General features: G+C 41.0%; 1 protein-coding gene across 1 annotated transcript in view; it reads left to right on the forward strand.

The window, feature by feature from the left end:
- The first annotated feature begins 3,051 nt into the window (after positions 1-3,051).
- Positions 3,052-27,986, forward strand: part of LOC150084744 (uncharacterized) — a 104,998-nt gene continuing 80,063 nt past the window's right edge. The window contains exon 1 of the mRNA XM_090375482.1: positions 3,052-3,160. The gene's annotated coding sequence lies outside the window, so the exon portion shown is untranslated. The remainder of the gene's footprint in view (positions 3,161-27,986) is intronic.

A 27,986-nucleotide genomic window follows, 5' to 3' on the forward strand; every position in this document is an offset into this window, starting at 1 on the left:
AATTTTTTGGATATTACTACAAATCCTACAAATGACCCTAAGATGGAAAAGCTTCGAATCTGGATTAATCTGATGTTTGGAGAGCACACTGGAGTAACAGCGCGAATGGTGATGTTACAAAGAAATTTATACCTGTTGCTGATTTTGCTACCCCTAAACCAATTCTTTCCTGATATTCTCCAATGATGTATACATCTTATTTACTGACTGGACATGGCTCGCTTCGAGCGATGCTTTTTCGTCGAATCTTAGTAAAGTGATCCGTTCGGTTCCTGTGATGAAGAAGAGTCATGGTTACATGTGTTGTTCTATTGCTTTCATTATACTTTGGAGAGACAGTTGCTCATGTGTACGGTTCCCGAGTTGGCTGAGGATGCTGTGCATGTTCTCATCAGAGATGCATTGAGCTTTCGGGCTTTTCAGGATTTTTCCTACGCTGTTTTCACTAAAAGAACTATAATAAGACGTTCTTAATGAGCTTTGCTGCTATCTATGAGTTATGAAGTTTAGTTACTAGGCTAGACCTGACTCATGGTGTTGGGTCTGACCCAATTACCTGTGTTGCATAACTCATTGTGTCATTGCCTTGATCTTATTATGACCTTCAACTGGATGATATTGTTTCCTGACTGATTTGTGTCCATTGGAGTAACAAGCACTTTTTTTTTTTTTTTTGCTGGCTCCCAGGATTGGGCAACCTGGGAGCGGGATTGCTGCCACCCACCAGTATTGCACTTCCTCAGGTGGGTGCGGAGGATTTGTGCTCTTGCACAACAGTTTCTTAAAGTAGATACAGGTCCGGCTCCTCGTGCCGGGGACGGACATCAGGCAGCAGTTGCCCTGGTGTCAGATGCTCCCTGGTGGCAAAGTGACCTGACATTAACAACACACTAAACTCACAGACATTTCTATAATATTTATTTATTCTTTCCTATTCAAATTTTGATTATTATTTTAAATGATTTTGTTTTAATCAAATTTTCTTGTTTTGATATCTCTAAATTCATTTCTATTTCGTCAGGCCCAATTTACAGTTCATCTGTCAAAAAGGTAACCTAGGTAGAGATGGGCAAATGCCTAGGGACAACCCCGACACAGTGTGTGTGTGTGTGTGTGTGTGTGTGTGTATATATATATATATATATATATATATATATATATATATACACACAGTACCTTGTGATGAAGGAAATCACCTGCGGGAGATATGACATTCCGGTTAATAACTCCGGAACCAAGCATTTCCGGAACTATGTTGATATAAAATATTTTTAATGTCTACATATGAGGAATTCATTCCTGAAGTTATGTCGTGTATTTTTGAGACACCCTGTATACCTCGAAGAAGGTGTAATAAAGTAAAGCAACACCACCTCCTTTCGTTTCACCTCTGCTGTTTCCAATAAATTTCTAATTCGACCTAGAAATCAATATCTTTACTTTGGATAAACAAGTTTCAATAAGGCAAATTAATGAATAAACCTAAACCTGTGAAATTAGAATGACTTGCAATGCATGAAGCTTATTAGAAATGGTTCTACAATTCTAAACGAAGCACTGGAGAAGAAACTTTATGATTTATTGACCACGTTGATTGGGTGACTGTCGAGTTGTTTGCATGCATGGTTTGTATCTATTAGGATAAATTCCCGAACTTAGATCCTTTGTTCCATATATCAGGTTCAATAACTTTTTTGTAGTTCGTTTTCCTTGCAGGTTGTGTGAAAGAATGTATACGTAGGATATATACAAATTTGTATGCATGTGTAGGACGTTTGGTATTTGTCTTTCTAATTGATGTCCGAATTTCTGTTTTCTCCTCCCTTATCAGAGAAATGTGGGAAAAATCACTACACGAAAATGGTCCCAGCATATATAGATGGGTCAGGCCCAGTCATAAACACGTCGACAATGTCAGGCACTGATTTAATTGAAGAGGAATTGTCAATCCTAAAAAGATAAGTTAGGGACTGAATGGTGGTGGGACCTTCCCAACATGGTAATTTACAGAACAAGGTGAGGTATGGGGCCCGCTTAATATTACAATTTTTATCAATATGTTCATTTGTCAGTGATATTTGCACAATTTCACCTTTTGACAGTAATCAGTAATTATTTAGTTAGTGTAGTCACTTTTCTAGAAATGTTTGTTTTTAGTGTAATTTGATCCTCTCCATACAAAAAAATCAACCGTATTCCGATTCTTTCCATCGAGGTTATGGGTATTAAATCTGATAGGTTGGTACAATGCCAATGACTGTATGCCTTGTTGAGAGAGTTCCTGTAAGTAGGCTGTTCTTGTGCACTAAGGAGGTCTCCTGAATGGATAAATTTTGAAGGCAATTGTAGAAAGCACAACCTCCGTCTTGATTAGTCATTAGAAAATAATGGGAATTGTTTTGGCGATTGGCTTTCGAGTTATTGATTTTTAAAAGCCATCCCGTACAAAATAATTACACAAATATTTTATAAAAGCAAATAAAATATAAACTAAAAAAACAAACGCTTTTGTATTTGTAGCTAATATGCTGTTAAGGCAAGCTTTATCATATAAAGTATTTTATGCTAAAACGTCGCATCTTTATGTTGATTTTCTTTAGCCTTCTCTTATTTGTCTACTAACAATATTACAGAACAAATAACCCACAAATAAGCGTTACACAAACATAATGATATCTTTATCGACCCATATATTTCGGACTTGCGAAATAAATGAAGTAATATTAGACCTATTTCTATTTATTTAAAATCAAATTTTCTTCTACTAACATGAAAATTAGATTACTGACTAATATTCGCGTGTTTCCTGTACAAGCTTCCTCTTTACAACCACGAAAATTTCTTAATTCATAACTTAGCAGTAGTTCTTTTGTTGTAAAAAATCTGCAGTTTCCAAATTTATCACGTGCTTCTGTGACGAGAGTTCTACTTTGCTGTCTAGTGACGTCGCCAGTCATAATTTCGCATTTTTGCCGCAACTTTATGACGTCAAACGCAGATATAGTGCTTCTGATGTTGTAAGTGGTGCTTATTCCAGTCGGAAGACTGCAGCAATAACGTTGGATGGGCAAAAATAAGCCGTTTTGACAGCCAAGCTTGTGACCCAAGAATGAGTCACTATGAATGATGCATGATGCAGGTTCTGTAAAGCCATTAAAAGGTTAGTGACTGCTAGCAGAAAAGTTTTTCAAAAAAAAAAAAGTTTTCTTTTGAAAAGAAATTTCAAGAATTTTACAATTTCCATAAGGCCGATTTAGACCAAAGATAAGCGGCGGAAATATATGTACAATTTACACACTGAAATACAGAGGAAACAAATCCTAGAGAACTCCCATTTTTTTTAATACATTTCTAGAAACAGCTAATAATTCTTCGCCTTCCTATCATAATTTCATCTAGGAGACAGATCTCCTAGATGAAGATGTTGCTGTAGTTCCCCCAATATTTCTTTTGATTTGCTGCATTCTCTAATAGTGGGTGCCAGTATTTGCTTTTTTTTTTTTTTTTTTTTTTTGTTTGTGCAGGGATGCAGTTTCCTTGCATTTTTTGGGGCTGCAGTTATGCATATCATAATAGGATTCTGTACTGTTGCGCTTCCCAGAGTGACTACTGGCGCTTTCTTGCTAGTATATTTTAGCTGTTTTGTCTAATTCTTTGATTTTTTACTGTTTACTGCTTAGACATTGGTAGAAATATTACATAACTTGTTACAAGCGGAACAAGTAACACAAGCTAGAGGGATAATACATGTATTTGTCCTTGCAATTTCCCAAAGTAGCATCTTACAAACGTAACTTTTATTTTGTTGGCTAATCATACTACGTACAGTTCGTGTTTTTAATTACATTTAAAGTACTTTTTAAAAAAATCACCAACGTCAGTTGGGACTAGGGTAGTTAATTTCTGAAATTTGTCTAGTCTTAAAAAAACCTACGTGAACAATGAAAACTTATTTAATTTATTGATTACAATATAATGAATATTTAAGCCTAATCTTATTACAATATTGTAAATATAATAACAATTACTACAACATTGTAAATGTAATAATTATTATTATTTAACACAGTTATCACGGCTATGTCATGACCTTTATGCACGTGGATACAAACAAGAAAATGCAGCTTTTCCATTCCCTAGAACTGGCGTTTGGATCTATTCCAGCGTTTCCCAAACTTTCTGAGCCCACGCCTCCCTTGACCTGTAAAATTTTCCCGGCGCCTCCCTTAAAGTAAAACATCCATAATTATGCAATTTCTAGTTCTTCGGCAAAACTAGAGTTTCTCCTATTGTGTGTGGTTTTTTACATTTCACGATTCTGTAAGAAACTTCGTACGACGCTAGCAATGCATTTGATTGAACAGAAACAATTTTTTTGAAGGTTTGCTTTTGTTTATTAAACTCATGTATATATTTTTTATTTATATATGTTATTATGAAAATTACATTTCTGTTAAACTTTTCGCGCCTCCTTTTGCACTAGTTCGCGCCTCCCAGTTTGGAAATCGCAGATCTATTCGGTTCAGTCTTTCATATAAAAAAAGAGTAACAATTACTACCTGGAGCCAGGAATAGCTTACCTACAGCAGATTAATTCCAGTTAGATCAAAAGATGGCAGACGGGGAAAGTGGTTTTGAAAATACTGACTGATAATACAGAATGGTAACTGATTAAATAAAATGTTAGCTCCAGTGAAATGTGGGAAAAACTAAAGGTTTTCCACAAACACTGAGAAGCCTTGATGAAAAATCACTAAACTGCATCGTTTTATACTATCACAGAAAGATAAATTTTAATTAGCATATACAAGTTGATATTTTTTATTCATCATAATATTTATTTTCTGTGCAGTTTCACAAGCTTCAGATTTATTAATTACGACATCTTCACTCTTTAAACGGTGTAGAGAAATGTTTGAAGATTTGACTGGCAACATTATATACTGCAGGAATTGTCCTGAATGAAATTTCTGACAACAGAGTGGTTTCTAATCACTACCCTGAGTTGTATGGCAGAGGACGGGCGTGGGCTCCAATATCGTTTGATTTAAACCCATGTGGTTTTTTTTTTTTTTTTTTGTCTCCAGCGTTATCTCAAAGACGGAGTGTTTCAAAAGAATCCACGAACCATTCCTGCGCTGAAGAAAGTGATTTAAGATGAAATATTTCGTGTCGGAGAAAGCTTGTTTTCACAACTTCACACTCCGACTGTGATATATTACTGATAAACGTGAACACGTTGAACATGTTATGATAAACGACATATTACTGATAAACGTGAACACGTTGAACATGTTATGATAAACGACATATTACTGATAAACGTGAACACGTTATGATAAACGACACATTACTGATAAACATTGAACATAACATGCATTTTCCAACACCGCTAAATATAGTTCAAGTATAACAAGTCAGTTTCTGTTTCTAAACTATATTTTATGTTCTACAGATGAATACATTTTGTTTATTAGCAAATAATTCAATACTTTCCTTCATATGTATTTACTGAAAATTAAATCTACAGAAATTCAAGCCTCTTCTTCTATCTTCTCAACCTTCAATCCATGTACCGTATTAAGTACTATCGGTTCTAATACCTCTCGTGCTTGTGATTTTCATAAAAAACAAATATATATATATATATATATATATATATATATATATATATATTTGCATGATATGTCCTTAATATCTTTGTTATTTATGTTTTTATGCTTTGTAATTTATGTAAGTTCTCTTGCCACTGTGGGTACTATACATACATACTACATATACTGCACTGTATATTTAAATGGATACGTCATTTGTTATCTGTGCTTTTACTCACGTTTAACATGCATACTAGTTTTTGCAGAGGAATCCAGAAATGCTTCATTCTGTTAATCGATTTAAACTGACAGTAGTACACTGATACCGATTGAAATTTTCAGTTCTGTTAAGGCAATTCTATTCTCTCAACAGTATTGTACTCCAATCATTGCAAATCGCACATTTCACGAAAAAAAAAAGGGGGGGGGGTAGTCTACAGACAAATATCTGATAATACCGGACTCTCCAAATAATACTATCACTATAGGTCTAGCCAATTCTCTTAGCAGAGTTCGAGAAGGGAACACGTGATTTAGATTCCTCCTAATTGTTAATTAAAGAGAGGGCGCTATTTCTCGTTTCTAGTCGTACTGGAGAATTTCGCTATTTTGCAGGTACAATAATACTGTATAAACATTACAATGGCCAATGGTCTACGAATGCATTATCGGAGTTATACGAGGGGTTTCCGAAAAGTAAAGTAACACATTTTTTCTCTCGATGATGTTTAATAATATGAAGTTGAAATTACACACCAAGAAATAAGTGAACATGCACTACTTCTCCACAAAGTCTGCAGTTTTATTGATGCACTTGTCCCGACGATGAATCAGTTTATCAATACCAGTACTGAAGAAGTCCGTGGCCATACGCAATAACCAACATCGCACCGCCTGATAAACTTTCTCATCCGTGGTGAAATGCTTTCCTGAAAGATGTTTTTTCAGAGGGCCGAACAAATGGAAGTCTGAAGGCGCTAAGTTTGAGCTGTAGGGGGATGTTACAGAGTTTCCCAACGATTACGGCGCAACCACTCAAGAGTGATGTGGGCAGTGTGTGGAGTTGCGTTGTCGTGCAACAAAATCACGCCACTTGTCAAGAGTCCTGGCCGTTTGCATCCAACGTTGCAAAAAGCAAAAATTAAAGCTGAGCATTGATTGTTCACCCCTTCGGCAAGAAATCTACCAACAGAACGCCTTGACGATCCCAGAACACTGTGGCCATGAATTTTCGGACACTGGGAACCGTTTTGATTTTTTTGAGCACAGCAGATTGTGGATGTTTCCAGGTCATAAGAGTCTTGTTCGCTCTCGGAGGTAAAGTGATGAACCCACGTCTCGTCTGCTGTGACTATGCGAGCAAGAAAATCCCCTCCTTCATCGCTGTATCGCAACAGGTTCTCCAGACACATCCCCATGCGTTTTGCTTTGTCCTCCTACGACAATTGTCGGGGCATCCAGCAGTAGCACACCTTTCGAAAGCCAAGGACATCGTGAACAATTTCGTGAACAGTAGATTTACTCACGTTCATTATTTATGCAATTTCACTCGACTGTTTTCAAGAACGATGCCATTAATGCGCGAAATGTTGTCTTCCGTCTTGTTCGATAAAGGCCTGCCAGCCCGATGTCGACCTTCAATATCAACACGGCCCGCTTTAAATTCATTACAGCAAAAACACACCTGCTTCTTTGTCATCACCTTTTCGCCATACGCAGCAACCAGTTCACGGTGAATGTCACTCGGTGAAGACCCTTTTCCTTGCAAAAAGCGAATAACTTCACGAACCTGTTCTCGACCACACTCGCACGATAGCCGCCATTTTGCAACTGGAATCTGCTGAGGCGACAGTACCGCAACACTGCACTGGCAGTCTTTTTGAACGTTATTAACGGGTCTGTCTGTTCACCACGTTTTATCTCATTCCCTTTCACTATTATTAAGAAAAAAATGTGTTACCTTAATTTTCAGAAACCCTCGTATAAAACAGCTGAACAAGAAAAAAACAAACAACAAAAAAAAAAAAAAGATATAGTGTCATAGAGACTTGGTCAAATTTTATATTAGGTTACTAAAAGGCTTTAAAGCGTAAATTGTCTACCTGCAGACAGTATTTACATTACCACGGTAATGCATCAAGCCGCTAGTTACATGATTTGCCAGCTTTTGATATTTCAGTACAAATTATATGTGATCTCAGTCTACTGCTAGTGCTAGGATTTCAGAGTATTTTATACTGATTCTACAGGATGTTATAATTTCCCAGGAATTAACTAAACGGCCTTTTTAACAAGAAAAACTTTCCCAAGAAATTGTCGCGATTGTCAATCAGCTGACAATCTATTTCTATTGCGTTCGTCCCTTCTTAGCTTTCAGTTGTTTCCACTAATGAATTATGTATGCCTGAGATGACGTTATGTTTATGTGCTGCAACGTTTTTAGTGTTCATCTGGTACCAATGTTTGCTTATGATAAAATCAATGAATATTTTAGAAGCCGTTAGTGTGTTGGTTACTTTCGCTACTGTCCGTAGCATTCATCTTTCGATTGCGGGCTTCTACTTTTGCAAAATTATGTAACCCAACCTTAATACATTAACAATATTGGGTGTGGTTTCTTTGCGGAAATTGACTAATGCTAAACAGTAACAAAATATCATGCTTCTGAAGAAATATCTTTCTTCTGCTTCTTTTGCAAATTTATGTAATCCAGCCTTAATACAATAACGTTAATGGGCCGGCTTTTTTACGGAAATTGACTCTAGTACTAAACAGTAACAAAATATCATGCTCTGGTTTCTTCGAAGCATTTAAACACAACTTTTTGGATATCCTGCCCTTATTTAATTGAATCAGATTTCCTAAAAGGTCTTATACAATGTGTGGTTGCTAAGCAGCCAACCTATTACACATAAGACACAAAAAACTTTTCCCTAACTTCTTAAGGATCGTTCGGCTGGCTGATGCTTGAAAAGCATCATATTGATAGCAGCTAACCGTGCGCATAAATTATGCTAATTACTTTGTGGAGTAATGTCGGTATTTAATCATGAATACTAGAAACAAATGAAAACTAAAAAGAGACAAACATCATACAGTTGCATTGTCAGCTAACCGACCTCGAGTGGTAACCGTCAAAATGAAAGAAAAACCGAATTTGACACAGAGGGCAAGGCTATTAGCAACACATCGTATCTGCCGAACGGTATCCACTGCGGCAATCCAGGTTATTGCAGGGACTCTCCCATTAGACCTATATGTAATATTTAGAGGATTATGCCTCAGACTCAAAAAAGGAATACCTACCTCCATCATGGATATAGACCTATCACTGAATGAAGATAATAAAAGGGAAAAGGCTCGATGCTTTAAACAAGCTAATAAATGTCTGGCAAACAAGGTGGGACAATTCAAATGTTGGCACTGTAACCAGAAATTTCCTACCGGATATCTTCTTTGTGATGTAGAAAAAGATTAGCTCATGGTTTACGATTAGTCTGGAAACATCATATCTTATTATTGGGCATGGGTCCCTTAACGAAAAACTCCACCAGCTATACCTGTTAAATACTGACCTCTGTCTCTGTGGAGCAAGAGAAAATTGGCAATATCTTCTCCACGACTGTGCCTGCTATGAAGACATTATGAATGAGGCTGAGAAATGAAGTCCCATCCTTCAGCATAAATCAAGTTGACCAACTTGTTCTGACCCCACATCATTTGCCTGCACTCCAGGCTTCTGCAGCTGCTGTCTTTGCCAGAAGGAAAGATATACTTACAACCAATGCGGTAGCTCCATTTAAAGACCTGTCGACCTTTTCAGGTATATTATTCTTTTTATTTTTTTCCCTTTCCTCGTCTCTCTTTTTTTTTTTTTCTGTTTTTTCCTTTTCCTTCTTTTCTGTTTTTTTCCCCCCTTTTTTCTCCTCTAAAAACCTGCACCACGGGTGGGATTTTTTTTTTTTTTTTTTTTTTTTTTGTTGTTGTTGTCGTCCCTCTGCAATGGGCCAGAGTCTCTTTTGAGACGGGTACGTGCTATTCTGGAACTGGTCCACTTTCCCGTGGTGTGGACGAGTACCCAGAATCATTTGTCCAGATGACTGATGCTTCTGGGTAGTCAAAAGGCTAGAACAGAACAACAGAACACACGCACACAAACCTACACATTTCTGGCCCTTCACAGTTGATTCTGTTCTTTATAGAGACACGAGGCGGAGCTGAACAAATGTTCCTGGTGCTGCCCTTTACATATACACGTGTCCAGAAATAACGGTGGCCAAAATCGTACCATTATGCACCACCATCAGCGCCTGTGCGCAGATTATGACATCTCTCAGGTCCCTGTATCTTCTTTCACTATCTTTTCACCCGGGTGAGGATATTACTACTGCAATCTCCATCATCCAGGAAGCACTTCATCTCCTCCCAGGTGGGCAACTGTTGATAGGCATAGGCATGGATGCTAACTGCCGCTCAGCACTCTGGCACAGACTAACTCCAAACAGAACACCAATCAGAAATGGTACAAGACTTGAAGATTACATCATTTCGTCTGGTCTGCGGATCCTGAATCGTCCAGGTCACCTCTCCACCTTCAGCAGCTCCCTCTGAGAGAGCACAATTGATGTCACTAATAGCAACACCTGACACTGAAAGTAAACTGATCGACTGGGCTGTTCAAGAGTCATGGACAATGTCAGAACACAGAGAGATCACCTTCTCTCTTGTTCGTTATGTGGAACGACGCACACCACCAATTCGTAGTGACATAGTAAGATACAACACCAGAAACGCAGATTGGGCCGATTCCAAGAGGAATTGGCCAAGTTCCTCCCGGAAGACATCCTACTACCTATTACACTCACATCTGAAGAATGCGTTACCAGGGTAGCAGTTGCCATCAGGAGTGCCTCTGACGCTTACATCCCGCATAGAAGACAATACAGGTACGCGGTCTCCTGTGGAACGCAAATTTGCGAGATCTCAGAAGAATCCACCTAGCCAGGAAGACATTTCAACGAGCCAGAGTCCACCTTCCCCCCAGAGGAATAGCTGTGGCACAGGAGGTTAGTTAGTTATTTGGTTTTTAGGAGCATTAGCAACTAAGGCCATATTGCTCCGGGATATGCGGTGGTCATTCCCTGACCTTTCCACATCCTCCGTATTTGGTGGTGACGGGCTCGAACCCCGGTCTAATCAAGAAGCATGTGCTATGCACTGTTGCTTCTTCCCACCTGGCTACGGAGGAGCCATCTGTGGCACAGGAGACTTACCATATGATAAGAAAATGCGTACTCCAAAGAAATACGCAGATGTAAGAAGGAGTCATGGCAAACTCTAGTTGCCACAATGGGAAATGGCGACCCATGGGACATTTTATTCCAGATCGTTACAAACAGGCTTTGTAACGATCCAAATGTGATGTGTCTGAGTGTGATGTCCAAAACTTCACCTCTGGGTGAAGTTTTGGACATCACACTAAGGCCGGATGGAACCTCGACATACTCTTGGTCTGATTCTCTCAACAACATACTGGACAATATCTACCCAACTGATGACTTGACACCGACACTGGAGCAACAAGAAATCATTGACAGAAACAGGGTATACATATCAGATACTAGTGAACCGCCCTTCACATCCCTGGAGATGAATTTGGCCCTGGCCAAAACGAAGGAGGGTAAAACCCCAGGCTTGGACTTGTTGGAGAGCGACATAGTAAAAAAGTTCACAGAACACAATCCTATAACTCTCTTAAGTTTATATAATAGATACCTTGCTGAAGGAACTTTTCCCGAATTATGGAAAGTTGCAACACTCAAGTTAATCCTATAACACCCGAAAAACCACATAAAACCCCGACTTCTTCCAGACCAATAGCCTTGCTTTCTGTTTTGGCCAAACTCCAAGAATGACCTCTGCTCTCCCGTCTCACCAACTACTACACAGCGCAACAATTACCATCTCTGCATCAATTTAAAACAGGCTGCAGTACAGAAGATGCTGTCCACAGATTAATCTCCCTAGCTACCTAGATAGAATCTAAATACTCTACAGCCATAATGGTGGACTTTGCTGGGGACTTCGATCGACTATTGTGGCCCAGCGTACTTCGAAGACTTCGGCAGACCAAGACGTCCAGCAGTCTTTATAGTATAAAATCCTACCTCAGGAATAGAACAGTGCAAGTAACCACCAAATACCAAACAGTCACCAGGAATACACTGCGAGGCTGTCCTCAGGGCTCAGTCTTTGGGCCATTTTTTTGGTCCATTGTCTTGGACGAGTTCCTGGGGACGAATTTCGGCGAGGTCAAGCCCCTAGCCTTTGCCAATGATCTCGTACTGGCTGTTCATTCTGGTACAAGAGCCACATTGGAAATACAAACCAACTTTGCACTGGGAAAACTTGAAGACTGGGCTGCCCCATGCACAAACTAACAATCTCCAGTGAAAAAAACAGTCAATCCTTCTAAAAGAAAAGCTCCAAATCCGAAGACCACCAGTGATGAAAATTAACAACACCTCGATCCGTCTCTGCACAGAAATGAAGTATCTGCTTCTGTATCTAGACCAACTTATCCTTCCACTCCCACTAAAAATACTTGTCAGCTAAAATCCAAAAATACACTGCAATGATAAGGCGGATTAGGGCCTAAAGAATAAAGCTCTATCATTGAATATAAGGTAGTATATTTCCCAATTGTGTGCTACAGAACCTCCATCTGGTGTGAAAAGGCAATCCTGGAAAGGAACAAGCTCAAGCTTGAAGCCATTCAAAGATTTATGTTACTATCGGCTACCTTGGCGTACTGTACTACACTGGTGTGCAAAACTTAAGGACCAACGCTATTTCTAAAGGATACAACCACAAAATCTTTAATTAAGGTACTCTTTACTGATGAGAGTAGATTCAGTCTCAGCAGCGATTCTGGACGTCAGCTAATCTGGCGAGAGGTTGGCACACGGTATCACTCGCAAACATCACTGAAAGGGATCAATATGCCGGTCGAGATGTTCTCGTCTGCGGAGGCGTTATCTTGGATGGACGTGCACAACTCCATATACAGGAAGGCGGTACTGTAACCATTGCATGCTACTGTACTGAGGTAATCCTTGCCCATGTGCATCTGTTCCGAGGTGCCATTGGCCCCGCATTCGTGTTTACGGATGGTAACGCCAAACCCGATCGTACTGCAGCTGTAGATATGCTTTTGCAAAGTGAGGACATTGTTCGTATGGATTGGCGTGCCTCCCACCGATCTCAATCCCATCGAACACATATGGTACGCTCTGGGGAGATGCTTAGCGGCACGTCCACACCCACCAGAAAATGTTCACCACCTTAAGATGGCGCTGACAGAGGAATGGACGATGTTACCGCAAGATCTTCTCAAAAACATTGTTCTAAGTATGGACAGGCGGTGCAAAGCCTGCATCGACATTAGGGGTGGTCATATCTACTGAGGACCATCTCTTCCCTATGTTCCATATTTGGCAGTCATGCATCTGTATGATGGCAGCCAGTGCTATGTTGCCATTTTTGAATAAAGTCCCTCTGTACCGTTTTGTTTCCGTTGTTGTGTCGATGTTATTTCCTTCATCATTTCTATACCTCACGAGGTTCTTTGGTATGCTTTTCCCATAACCAGGCCACTCCTATGGGTAGCTACAGGTGAAAACCTGACTGGTCCTTAAATTTTTCACACTGTATCAGCACTCCTGCATTAGAATTCATTGCAGAATACCTATCTCTCTAACTGGAAGTTGTCAAGAGGTGTCTCTTCCAGCGCTTGAAGAAGGGGAATCCCAACGCAACAGTTGAATATGCAGTCGGACCATGCAAATAACCCCAAACAGGAAAGAAACATGGGATAAGAAAGGGACAATCACCGAAAGGTTTATTCCCTCATTAAGTCGCACTTTCCCAAAGCCTCCTCCGTGGTACTCGCCTGGATTGCAAAGCACCTTCCTGATTACAGGCCATGGACCGTTTCAGCAAAAAGTGAGAGTCATGGGAATAGAAAATAATCCATATTGCCACTGTGGTGAAGAGGAGTCCTGGGAACACCTTATGTATGAGTGTCTCACTTACAACAACGCCAGACTTCAATTCCTCACAGAGATACAAGGAAACCCCTGCAATCAGGAGTCAACTTTACTACAAGAGGCCACATACCTAGCCTTAACGCGCTACGCCCAGGCTGTATTCAATTCTAGAAGAGCTAGACTTGCGGAACTCAGGACAGAAGAGAATAATGCACCACCCCTGCGTACCCGAACTGGGGTGGGATAATGCAAGCATCCTGGGTCCAGGATTTCAAAGCAAGTTGCCCTGCTAACTCGATAAGGGTAGGATTCATGCTGGCACTCTTCAGAGTGTAGGATACTGAGAGAGCGCAAGCCGCTCACACAGGAGCACTTGCTGTTGCGATTTTCAACCCCTTCTCCATCCCCTGCCTTCACATAAGTTCGAGTGGACTGCCTTCCCTATTGGTTCACTCCAAATACTGTTCCCCATTCTGACCTCTTCTTCTTACTCCCCCATATACTCTCTTCAACAAATTTTTTTTTATGGCCTCTGTCAGGAAGCTCAGGCGACCCTGGCAGTGGCCAGCCAGAGTATGATGGCTCACCTCCCAGTGGTTGTAGCGGGAAATGTAGGGTCCCACTAAGGGTCCTGCAGCCAAACAGCCACAACACAACAAAACACAGTACTACATAAACCAGACATTACACTTTTTTCTGGCTTAGCAGTGGTTCTGCATTCCCTCACAGAGTACATACGGCGCAGATGTGGGAAACCACCGGTGGCGCCTGACCTTGAATACTATGCCACGACCACATGGAAAGTTTTCTGTTCAATTAAAAAGGTCCTTTAGTTAATTCTTGCCATAATTTACAGATATTGGAAAATACTCCTATCTTGTTGGCTAGAGAACTCAAATGCACGCTCCTCACTATGGAATAACAGAAAGAATATTATCGAGGTGAGCTGATGGATGCGTTTGAGTGTTTTTGTTGTTGAAGAGTAAGGGAGTAAGGTAACTAGTCTGCTTCAACTTGCTCAAGATGCTATACAGGTTTCATGCCCGATGAACGGTAAAATATGTGGAATGCTCTTAGAACCATGTTCTAGTTACCACGGCTATGTGGGGAGGCGCATTGTCCTGCTGGAAGAGTCCATTGCCTTGTGGGTACACGATGACCATGAAGGGATGCAGATAGTCTGCAAGGATGGACATGTAACCTGGACCGTTCAGAGATGCGTCTAGACGTACCAGAGATACCAACGTGTGCCAGCTGAACACGCCCCAGAGCATTACCGACTGTCCACCTGCCTTAACAATTCTGTCCTTTCATTATACACTGAAAGAACAGAATTTATGGGATACTTGGTTCCTGGGCAACGCGACGCTGTCACCCCCTCTCGCCAGTGTAGCTATATACCTGCCAATCACCGCTTGGCAGGTATATAGGTACACTGCATTCATGTAAACGGTAATTCGATGTCAGTATGGATAAACGTCGTGAGTTAACCAAGTTTGAAAGATGGATGATGGTGAGTGCCCGACGCATGGGTCACCATCGCGGACGTAGTACAGCAATTGCACTGTCCCCGTTCGACAGTATCAAGACTGTATCGGGAATCCGCCATTTCCGGAATAACATCTCATCGTGGACAGCGCTTCGGGCAGAGAAAGGTGATGGATGAACGTGGCTGTCGACATTTTCTCGCATTGTTTCAGCCAACCGGAGAACGACAGTGGCACAAATCACTGCCGACTTCAAAGAGGGAGGTGCCAGAAATGTCTCCACCAAGACAATCCCATATGTAAATTTTTAAAGTTTTTTCCAGTGTTTAAACCTACACTTGTATAATTAGCAATAATACAAATTTGTATTGTTTTTTTTTTTTTTCTCCTATCTCATCCTTGTTTATTACATTGTATTAGCCTTTACTGTAAACCCCTGGCTTGTAGCCGTGAAGGGTATTGTGTACGGCGTGTGCCTTTTGTATGCAATAAAGAGTTCTTCCTCATCAGCCGCATTTGGTTATGGGAACCGCTGACCCACCAGAGTCCCATTGCTAACACGAAGACACAGAACTCTACGCTTCAACCGGGCGAAAGAACATCGGCTTGGTTTGGTTTGGTTTGGGGTTTATTGGCGCATTAGCAACTAAGGCTATAATGCGCCAAATCCAGGTCATGTGTAAAAAATTAAAGTATTCAGTGACCTAGTTAATTAGGCCACCATGTCGAGATATAACATAGATGTTAAAGGTATAAAAGTATATCAGCAAAGCAATAAAAATTCAATTTTAAATACGGGTAAAAAGGCTTACTGATTTTAAAAAGCTAAAAACAGCAGACACATTGTCATTGTCAGATAAAATCTGACTGAGTGTATAAGGCTCAGCCAGATGACTAAAATCGGTAAAATAAAAGTCACGTTCATGTCTAAAACGTGGACACTCGATTAAAATGTGACGTATACTTAAATAGGTGTCACAGTTCTCACACATAGGACAGTCATCTGCCCTCAGCAGAAATGCATGCGTAAGATGACTGTGTCCTATGCGGAGGCGAGCTAGAACAACTTCCTCTCTGCGACTCCTGCGCAGACTAGACTGCCAATGTCGGATTACAGGCTTTATCTGATAAAGCTTGTTTGTGACATGATCATGCCAAGAATTTTGCCATTGGGACAGTAATTTAGCCTGTATTAGCTGCCTGTAGTCTGTATAGGGGACTAACAGGCAGTAAGTGCTGTGGGGTTCTGGTGACCTAGCCGCAGCATCTGCCAGTTCATTTCCCACGATCCCAATGTGGCTTGGAATCCAGCAGAAACGAATGTCGAAAGAACACTCAGACAGAGAGTGTAGCATCTGCTGAATCCGGATCACAAATGGATGAGGATTATACCTCATACTAGATAAAGCCTGCAGTGTACTGAGAGAGTCAGTGTACACCATACACCTTTGATACCTGTGGGTTTTAATATGGTCCAAGGCTAACTCTATAGCATACAACTCGGCTGTATATATGCTGCATTGTTGGGGAATCTTTCCAGATATAGAAAGACCTGGAAAGATAGCAGCAGATCCAACAGACAACTCCGACTTCGAGCCATCAGTGAAGACAGGCAAGAAGTTGGAATATTCGGCCCGGTGGGCAGCGTAGAGTTGGTGGTAGACAGCAGGTGGAGTTACTGACTTATCCCAATTTTTAAGGGAGAAGTCACATGATGGTAAGCGAGCATGCCAGGGTGGAAGTGGTTGCCTTGGTGACTGGGCAACATTGTCTACCATGATGTCGAGCTCTCTTAGCAGCTCTTGGACGCGGATACCAAAAGGCCGGTTGGCAGTCTGACGAGTGTTATATAGGTTTTCCCATCGTGGCTTGAAAACGGATGTCCACGTAGGGTTGTCTGGCAGGGATTTTAATTTAAAAGTATATTTTAAAGACAATTGCTTTCGTCGAAATGACAGTGGTGGTTCAGTTGCTTCAACATATAAACTCTGGACAGGGGATGTTCTAAATGCTCCAGTAGCAATGCGGATGGCTTGGTGGTGAACTGGGTCCAGCCACCTAAGTACGCTATTTCTGGCCGATGCGTACACTTGGGACCCATAGTCTAGTTTAGATCGGACAAGTGCACGATAGAGGCTGAGCAAAGTGGAGCGGTCTGCTCCCCATTTATTGGAGGAAATAGAGCGTAGGAGATTCAACCCTCTTGTGCACTTTGTCCGCAGTTGACGAATATAAGGTAAAAATGTCAACTTCTTGTCGAAAATGAGCCCCAAGAATTTTGTCTCGGGTGCTACTGGAATGATGTCTTGTCCGAGTTTAAGTTCTGGTTCAGGGTGAAGGTTCCGTTTGCGACAAAAGTGTACGCAGACAGTCTTCTGTGGCGAGAACCTAAACCCATTAGTCATTGCCCAAGTGTTGACGTGGTCTATGGCATGCTGCAATTGCCTTTCAATGACCCTCATATTGCATGACTGCAAAAAGATGCTAAAATCATCTACAAAGAGGGCACTGTTTACGATTGGAGGAAGTTGTTCAGTTATAGAGTTAACTTTGATAGCAAAAAGCGTAACGCTTAAAACTGATCCTTGTGGAACTCCCTCTTCTTGGCAGAATGGCCGGGAGAGAGTGGATCCTACACGAACTTGGAAAGACCGGTCTGTAAGGAAGTTTTTAATAAAGAGGGCAATGTGTCCTCGAAGACCAAAGTTATATATGTCTTTTAAAATTCCATATCTCCAAGCCGTGTCGTACGCTTTTTCCATATCAAAGAAAACCGACACCTGGTGCTCACGTTTCAGGAAAGCATCACGTATAGATGTTTCCAAGCGGATTAAATGGTCAAGTGTTGACCTGTTCCTTCGGAAGCCACACTGTATTCTGGAAAGAAGGTCGTTAGCTTCTAAATACCACAAAAGACGAGCATTGACCATTCTTTCCAGAATCTTGCACAAGCAGCTCGTCAGAGCGATAGGACGATAATTTTTTGCTATTTTTGGATCCTTTCCAGGTTTCGGAAAGGGAAGGACGGTTGCCATATGCCATGAGTCCGGAAATGTCTCTTCAAAATAGATTCTATTATAGAGACGGAGCAAATGATCCATAGATTCTGATGAAAGGTGTTTTATCATCTCATAATGGATGTCGTCTGGCCCAACAGCACTCGCCTTGGATAGCGAGAGTGCTGCTTTCAGCTCCCATTGTGTAAAGGGCTGATTGTATTCCTCGCGATTGTTAGAGGACAGCTTCAGGTGATGTTTTTCTGCTCTCTGCTTGTGTGCGAGGAACTCTGGGGGGTAAGCTGTTTCTGAAGACACTTTAGCAAATGTCTCCCCGAGAGTATTTGCAATTGCAGTTACATCTGCAATTTTACATCCATTATGTTCCAGGATCGATGAAGGGTGTGAGTTGTATTTGCCCTTCATTTTCCGAACTTTGTCCCAGATGGCTTTGGGATTGGCGGCCCGTGTAAGGGAAGATGTAAATTTGATCCAAGATTCCTTTTGGCTCTGACGTCTAATGTACCGTGCTTTGGCACGTGCACGTTTGAAGGCTATTAAATTATCTGTGGTGGGGTAACGACGAAATATTCCCCATGCTTTGTTTTGAGCCTTCCTAGCTGCTGTGCATTCTCCATTCCACCATGGTTTTGGAAAACGTGGAAAGCGGGATGATGTCCTGGGAATTGCAACTGCTGCTGCCTGGACTATACTTTCTGTGATGTCTTTTACTGCCTCATTAATTGGCTCCTGGCCGACTATAGTGGTATTAAACGTTGCCAGATGACGAAAGGCATTCCAGTCGGCATGATCGATCTTCCAACGTGGTATCCTCGACTGGTGACATTGTCTCCCATTTGAAATGGTGGATAACACGGGGAAGTGATCACTACCATAAAGGTTTTCTTCAACCTCCCATGTACTCAGAGGCAGGAGGGAAGGGGAGCAGATGGAAAGATCAATGGCAGTAAATGAACGGGTAGCCGAGTGAAAAAAGGTGTTAGATCCCACATTTAGAAGGGCCAGATCATTGTTTTCAAGCAATCGCTCGATAATCCGACCTCTTCTGTTGATGTCAGAACTACCCCACAGCGGATTATGTCCATTGAAATCCCCCAATAATAGAAAAGGGGGTGGCAGTTGCTTGATGAGATCATCAAGGTCTGCCTGGGCGGTGTCGTTCCCAGGTGGCAAATAAATGGAGCAGACAGTTAAAAGGAACCCAACTGTAAGACGAACTGCTACAGCCTCCAGATTAGTGGTAAGAAGCACAACTTGAAACGGGTTATGGTTACCCACAAGGATAGCGACTCCTCCGTGGGCAGGTCCATCCCCAAAGAACATCGGCACTAGCCCTTGGATGATTGGAGATGGGTCTCCTGGTCCCATTTCCAGTTATTTCGAAAGGACGGGAGGGTGCGTATCTGGTGGAAACCGCAAGAAGCTATGCACCCGTCATATCAAAAAGGAACTGTTCAGGCAGGCGGACGGTCGGTAATGGTCTGCGGAGTGTTCAACCGGCACACGTTGGGACCTGTTGTACGTCTAGACGCATTTCTGAAAGGTCCAGGTTACGTGTCCATCCTTGCAGACCATCTGCATCCCTCAATGGTCATCGTGCACCCACAGGGCAATGCGCCTCCTCACAGAGCCGTGGTGACTGGACCATAGTTCGAAGACTCCGGCACGACAACCAAGTCAGTAGAGTTTAAAATAAATCGTCAATACAAATATTTATCGTATTTAGTAGTCACAGGCTTGAACCCCGGTGCACTCAAGGAACGCGTGCTATGCACTCTCGCTCCAGTGGTCAGGAGCGAGAGTGCTATGCACTCTCGCTCCTGACCACTGGGCTACGTCAGGCCTAAGACCATGGAATAGCCTCCCCATTCATCAGACATGAACCTTGTGGAGCATCTTTGGTCTGCTGTGGAAAGGTCTGTTTGAGCTTTGGATCTTCCACCCAGCATATGCGACGGAATTATGGATAGAGGTGCAGCAAGCATGGATCGAAAGTACCTGTGAAACGCTTTCGTGAACTAGTGGACTGAATGCCTCGCCGTATGACTGCCCTCATCCGGGCGAAAGGCGGGCCTACCCAGTACTAGGTAGGTATCCCATGATGTCTGTCCACTCAGTGTAGGCGCAATATGTTCTAGGTGGCTGATGTGCTAAAACCAACACTAAAAGAAAGTTTTAATGTACGCAGTGTTACATTTCTTTTTTATTTAAATTAAATGATTTTTTATTTTCATTTTCTTTGATTAATAGAAATGAAAAGTAAATATAGTTATCTCCTTTCAATTAATTACAAAAGTATAACTTTATAGAACACCTAATAAAAGTCTATGTTTGCGTCTCTAACCTTAGCCATTTCGTTTAAATACAACTGTATAATATTCTTTTTTTTTTTTTTTAAGTCTCTTTTCTCTCCGTATATATATGTATTTCACAAGCGACATCACATTCACAAGTCTTGCATAACAATACATGCGAAGTGTACCCGGAATGTCTAAAAGGTAACTATACTGAATTAACTTTTTTTTTTCTTTCATACAAATTGTATAGGGGGGGGGAATTATATATATATATATATATATATATATATATATATATATATATATATATAATAATAATAATACCGGGATTTCTGTTTGTCCGATTTTAATGAAATTTGGCTTGGCTCGATAAATATCATTAACAAGCCGAAACTTCATGCGGATGGCAGGACGGACATCGTGAAGACAATAGGCACTTTCTGAAAAACTTCCTTCCTGTAGTTCTTTGTGCATAGCCTTTCTGGGTCTACTGGAGGATCGTTGTAGCTCTTGATAGTGTTGGACAGAAAAAATCGCTGCACACTTCCCAGCTGCGTGGGAGCTGAAGCCGTTTTTATTGGCCCACCTTTGCATCATGCGGGACCGAGTCACCAAGTATTCAGCATTGGGCGAGTCGAGTCTCCAGATCAGCAGTTTCGCGAGTGTGAGAATGTTCTTTGTGATTATGTGTCCGCGGCATGACATCCAAGTTGGCGTATAAAATAGCCCTTGATGTGGTAAAAGGCCGTAACAATCCTGTTCAACCTTCTCAGGATCCACAATACTCTAATAAACATTCTCACGCTTGCAAAACTGCTGACCAGGAGACTCGATTCGCCGAAAACTGATTACCTGCTGACTCGGCCCCGCATGACGCCAAGGTGGGCGAATAGGACACCATCTCCTCCACTCAGTAGCACGCTCACGCAGCTGGGAAGCCTTCAGCGATTTTTTCCTTCTAACACCATTAAATAAATAAATAAATAAGATCTTTATTGTACAGTTCACCGGTACACGCAGGTACCACGACCATACAATACCCTTCACGACACCATGCCAGGGGTTAACAAACGGCAGAGATAATAAAGGAATTGTAAAGATTAATTATAAGCAAATTATATAATTAAAAAAAAAAAAAAAAAAAAAAAAATGTACAACGCCCTTCACGCAGACCAAGAAGAGCTTTGCACAGAGAAGAGGTACAGGACTGAAATGTTTCAGAATACATTACTCCACCTATAAATGTTGTGAGGCCCACAGATGAAAACAAAACAGAATGCAGGAAATGAAGAATGAACTGGTCGGCACTGTTTTTGCTCCGCACCGGTGCTCCTGTTATGTTTATATTGGACGTCTTGTCTTTCTGTTATCTTGCTGTAAATAGTGCTGTAGATGTGAACATACTCTAATTCCTTGTAAAATTGCAAATTATGCTTGTGCTGTCTTTCTATCTGCATGTCATAAGGCAGATAGAAACAGAGTTAAAAATAAGGCAATGATATGTATAATATAATTAATTAGACAATTTATAATTTATTAAGACAATGATATGTATAAATTATAAATGAATAATTATGTATAAAATTTATATTTGTATATATGAATGTGCACCCCCTGGTTAATAGACGTAAGAGGTGTCTCTCAAGAGAAAATAAAGATAATAATAATAATCCTGGGAAAGCTTTGATAGCAGTCCGGGATAGAGGACCAAATTTCAGATACGTAGGGAGAGATATGTATGGCGGATCTTAAAATGTTTTTTTAAGATCGGGGTTCCTAATGCCCACCACCTGTCTGGTGGTCCACAGTGCTGCATGCAGCATTAATCCTTTTATAATTCTTGATTTTAATATCGTGTATAAATTTCAAGGAACAACATGACAGTTTCATTTTTTATACTGTCACATTTCCCCTCTGCATCAATAAACAACTCTGAACGGCCTTTTAACAGGGTAAACATTCTTGTTTCATTGATCATTATCACCTGAGCTGTGTCCTGAAGTGATCAGAATAAGCGGGGCACACTGCATATACAAGTAAAAGTGCAATAAGGAGTAGCTAAAGACTTTAAGATCTAAATTTATACGGAATATTAGCAAAAGTCAAATAATTTTCAACTGGCGAACCTTTCCACAGGGAAACAGCCGAGAGCACCAAGTAAGCATTAAAAGACAAGTACTAATTTTTCTCGGAACTTTTAAATTCAATTTTTAAATCGCCTTCCAAGAATATTTCTTTGAAAATCCATTAAATGTGACTCCTTATTCCAAAGTGATTTTAGACAGTTGTTAAGAAATGAGCATTGTTAGAAGTTTCGCTATAAATCAAATTTGACCTCGTACGCCATCGCGTCCAAAAACCCCCAACGCCCCATTATTACCAATTCCTAGCAATTTGAACTCATTATTACAGGGAACGACATTCGCCCTTTCCTTGATGTTATCAACACTAGTGTCGGATGAGATTCAGTTACAATGACGTCTAGAGAGACAGACAGCACGAAATGGCCCTTCACGGTTGGAAGGAAGGACGTTGTGATAGGAATCTTAACATGAGCCAAACTATGTCCACAAGCAAACAAAATTTTGGGAAGGACATGAGAAAGTAGATAACTAATGGCCGCAAATGTCCGATGCAAGCAGGATATATTCTAAACACGCGACATATATTTACACACGAAGTGCATTTCGTTGATATAACAAAACAATAAACAGAATTAATACATAAAAACGTTCATATCGCATATAAAAAAAGTAGGAAAATTTTTTTTGATGTTTTCAATTAAAAAAAAATTGATATCCACACACAAAAAAGTATGAATTTTTATTCGAATAAGTCAATGAACTCTGGGCGAGATTAATAAATAATGTTGCTTCCCCCCCCCCCCCCCTCCAACAGTGTAGAAAGGCATTGCAAAGCAGCAAACGACTGCAGTTTAAATAACTAAATTCATTCTCATATTAAATATACAAATGGGGGAAAATTAAATATAACAATGAAATATCAAAAGGAAATAAAATATAAAAATAGACAGTAAAAGTGAGTATACATTAGGAAGGGAGGAAATTTTACAGGCTTTTTCTCACACAATTTGACCGAGTTAGTCGATCTCGGGAGAGGACTAATAGCCAAACCCCACAGAAACTCACGTTTTTAAACCCGAAAAACAAAAAGGCAAACGCATATTTCACACAATTTACATAACATAAGTCTTTGCTGTCTTGGCGCTAACTCCAAATAATTAGGTTCTCCTTTTCTCCCAGTCGAGGCAAGATCTAGACACTGTTTAACTGAGACAATCGTCCAGATGCCACGCTTTAAAGGACCTCAAATTTCACCTGATATTAAGAATACAGTACAGAATGTGTGCAATTCCTAAAGGAATACCAATGTTTTTAGTATATTTTTTAATATTTACAATACTAAAAATAGTAAATTAATAATAAATAATTAAATGTAAACATAAATAAGCAAAAGCTATATTGTAATCTTCCGGCAGCGTATGTTGTTTATCTTTTTCCGCCGATTACTCGAATATTGCTGCAATGAGAATATAACGCTGGAGACTGGAAAGAATGCTCTCATAGGTAGCACAGTTAGTAAAATCGCCGGAGTTCGACTACCGTCGATGACGTGAGGAATTTTTATGGGCCTTTTTCAAACGTGGTTCAGTTAGTAGGTCTCCGGCGGGGGTTGCATAGCTTTTCGTCCAGCAAACAGAAAATCGACCACAGAACATACGGAATTTAGAGAGTATATACGAAACAATATGGACTTCGGTGCCGATGCTCTTAAAACCCCATTAGAACAACAACCGGAAGTAATCCAGGGAAATTACGTTTGAGGAAGGCCAACCTAGAAATGTATAGTATTATTTGTGCCCGTCCTCTGCAGCTCTCCCAGTTGTACAACTATTTATGTCAGTGCAATCACGATGACGATACAGTCGAATCTCCCAACAACTGGATAGCCCAATTCTGGAAATCCACTATCCAGCATCATCCCCATTCTTCGGCTATATTAAGGAGGAAAATTTTCGAATTCGATAAACAACTCGAGAATCGGCATTGATTCTCAGTTGGTTTATTATTGGTTTTATAGAGCATCACTATCTTGGGCCACATTGCGCCAGTGTATTATATCTTGTATGTAGACATGTATGGTATCTTACGCAGGACGGCACCTGAACGTCAGTTCAACTCCGCCTTAGCACATTGGGATGAATACAGAGCTCTGTAAAAGTCCAGAAGTGTGCATAGTGTTGTGTGTGTGTGTGTGTGTGTGTTGTTCCTGGCAGTTTTGTCACCTGGAAAGCCTGCCCAGTGTACGTCTACACCACGGGGGGTAGACCACAACTACGCATGTACCGCGGTCGCCCTCGGAACCCTCTGGTTGACAGCTCTTACTGCCCTATCATCAGAGAAAAAAAAATTAAAAGAATAAAAAAAGGCCTGATAAAGTAAATAAAACAACTAATTAATACAATCCCGTCCCTAGGGCAGCCCAAACCCAAGGTACCAGCAAAAATAAATAAATAAATAATAATAAATAACTAGGGGGCTCTTTCCCCTGCTCGTTTTCCTTGCCAACCCCCGCCCACGCTTTTCTACGTAATATGTAGAGGTATGACGGAGTAAGTTTCTTGTTTGGTTTTTAGGAGCATTAGCAACTAAGGCCATAATTACTCCGGGGATATGCGGTGGTCATTCCCTGACCTTTCTGCATCCTCCGTATATGGTGGTCACGGGCTCGAACCCCGGTCTAATCAAGAAGCATGTGCTTCGCACTGCTGCTCCTGTCCACCTGGCTACAGAGGCGCCGACGGATTAAGTCAAATCTTTTCTACATAAAAGACGCCTGTTCAAACGCACTAATCGATATTTAATCAGGAAATGACCTATGTAATTATTTACCAGTGCATTTGTAGTGCGCGGAATTCTCAAGGTCAAATAAATATCACTATGTAATTATTTACCTGCGTTTACATAGGTCACTTAGGAAAAGGCCTGGTAAAAATTCAGATCTTGGGTACCACACTCCATACTTCGACTAAAAGTCAGGAAGAAGGAAGTGACTGGCAGATACCACTCACTGTTTAGCCCTGCCCCTTTCCTCCTTTGGGTGTTACCCAACCCCGCATACCAGTTTTTAAAATCGGGAACTCGTTTTCTGATTTTAAAACAGCGATGGATGGATAAACACCCAATCTAAGCTAAGCACCCCTCTCCCCCGAACGACACCAAACGCATTCACAACAATCACTTAATCACAGAACTCGACCGTACAATCACTCCATTCTACAACACACCCACTGCACAGAGACAAGTTGTACCCAAATAACAGATTTTAGCCAAAGGCCTTTTGCTTCGGGCTCCAATAATGCATGAGGAATATTGTTGCATCCAAAACAGCAGGACTAAAATATTTAACTGAAATATTTACAAACTATAACAAATATTTAAAATATTTATAAAATACTAAACTAATTACAAATATGTAATATTCATTAATATACATAAAAACGTTACAATGGGACGTCAAAAGTTAGACAGTGAAGCACGTGCACGAGTTTGGTGAACGGTATGGAAGCAGTTGTCAATAATTAATTGCATTGTAGTGCCTCGCCCTCTTCTTCCACTGGCTCCAATAAATATCACTAGGAGAACACTTTTTTAATGCATAGAGAGAGATAATAAATAAATAAAAAAATAGTGTCTTTATATACATACATATATATAAATTTTTATAAGAATGCAACAGTATAAAATATTATTAATTAAATAATGGTATATGGCCCAGGGACACCGCTATAATTATGCAGAAAGAACCCAACGACCATAACGGATACATAAGTTTGTAGACAGGTAGAGAATATAAAGTTAGATAGAGAATGGCAAAGTGCTAACGGAACTGAAAATGTAATTACGGAGAACAAAGAAGGGACAGAAGATAATAAGAAGTACTTAGAGAGAGAGAGAGAGAGAGAGAGAGAGAGAGAGAGAGAGAGAGAGAGAGAGAGAGAGAGAGAGAGAATATCTTTATTTTCCACGGCCATAAAGCCAGGGGTTTACAGCCTCCCGAAACTACCAGGAAAATCAAACAGTTATTTACAAAAAACAGGTAATTATACAAACAAACATATTTTAATACAAAGGAGAGAACTCCTCACGAGAGTTAGGTCTGATTGAGCTGACTTAACATTGAGATAAGAGCACTCAGCTCAATCAGACAGGAACAAATGCAAGGTACACATCAGTCATTGCTGATTAGTCCGGTCAACAACGAATTTGTTCAGGTCGGCATTAGTGGCTGGGTTTGCTTGAGCATTTGCTGAGGGAGGAACCTGTCCAAGAGATGGACTCGTGCTGAACGCAAGTAGAGCTCAGGATTGGCCCTAAGGGCAGCAGGTGGAATCCTCCAGCCACAGGTATCCCAAAATTAAGGTGTTGCAATTATGCCTGTTATCATTTTGACTGTTGCTAGGAGGAGTTGATCGTCGACTAAGGTGGGAAGCCGTGGAATCCCAAGAGAGTCGGCAAGTTGCGTGATGCGAATCAGAGCTGGAAGGTTGTGCTTCCTATTGGCCCACTTTAGAAGCCAGACTTCTGCAGCAAAGAGTGGCTTCTTTATTGACAGTGCCGCTGACGCCCAAATTTCAGCAGCATAGAGTAAAGGTGGAATCCGGTGGAAAGATAACTGTTCTTATGTACTTCACGGTTGTCTTTTTATCGGTGATATGTAGGAGATGTTGTTTTGCTATCCACCGGAGTCTTAAAGCACGTGTGAGGAGCATGTCTATGTGGGCGTTAAATCGAAGTTTGGAGTCGAATACAACGTCCAGATCACAATGACTGGACACAATTGGGATGAGGGTGTTGCCGACCGAAGGCTGGAGAGATGAAGGAGTTTGCTTCAATGAATACACCATGAATTCGGACTTAGCAGGATTGCTCTTGAGCTCAAACTGGCAGAGGTAAGATGTGACTGCGATGAGAGTGTTGTTAATTTCTGCTTTTACCAGATTTAGTTCTTGACCGGGGATGATGGGAGTGAGTATCCTGAGATCGTGGTGGGGCATGGGCATGCCACATTGAACATCTGGAGGTGCCTTCCCTAACGCCTCCATACTTCTACCTTTATCCCCTAGTCTTCCACCTCCCCCCCCTACTCTATCTGTACTCAACTGACGCCCCCACACACCAAAACAAATTTCGCTCGAAGTATAGTTTCGGCCTGTTCATTCTAAGCGATACCCCAACAATCGATGACACATGCATGCACATGCCATCTGTATGCATGCAAATTCAAATTCATTTTTTAAGGTCCTTGCCGCCGAAATCTCAGGACAGTAAGCGGCAGGACCTGCCAGAGTAAATCTAAGTCTATTGGGTTCCTGATCTTCCACCACGGTGTGAAAGTGGGACAATGTTGGGCCTCGGTAAGGGTCCAGTGGCTAAATGACCAGATGAACAACAGTACACGACACTACAAAAATTCAAGATCCATACACGTTTAAATCTCTGGCTTTCCTAGCAAACTGAAA

Source organism: Mastigoproctus giganteus, chromosome 6, assembly GCF_048544385.1.
Source record: "Mastigoproctus giganteus isolate SK-2022 chromosome 6, ASM4854438v1, whole genome shotgun sequence".
Taxonomy (NCBI): Eukaryota; Metazoa; Arthropoda; class Arachnida; order Uropygi; family Thelyphonidae; genus Mastigoproctus; species Mastigoproctus giganteus.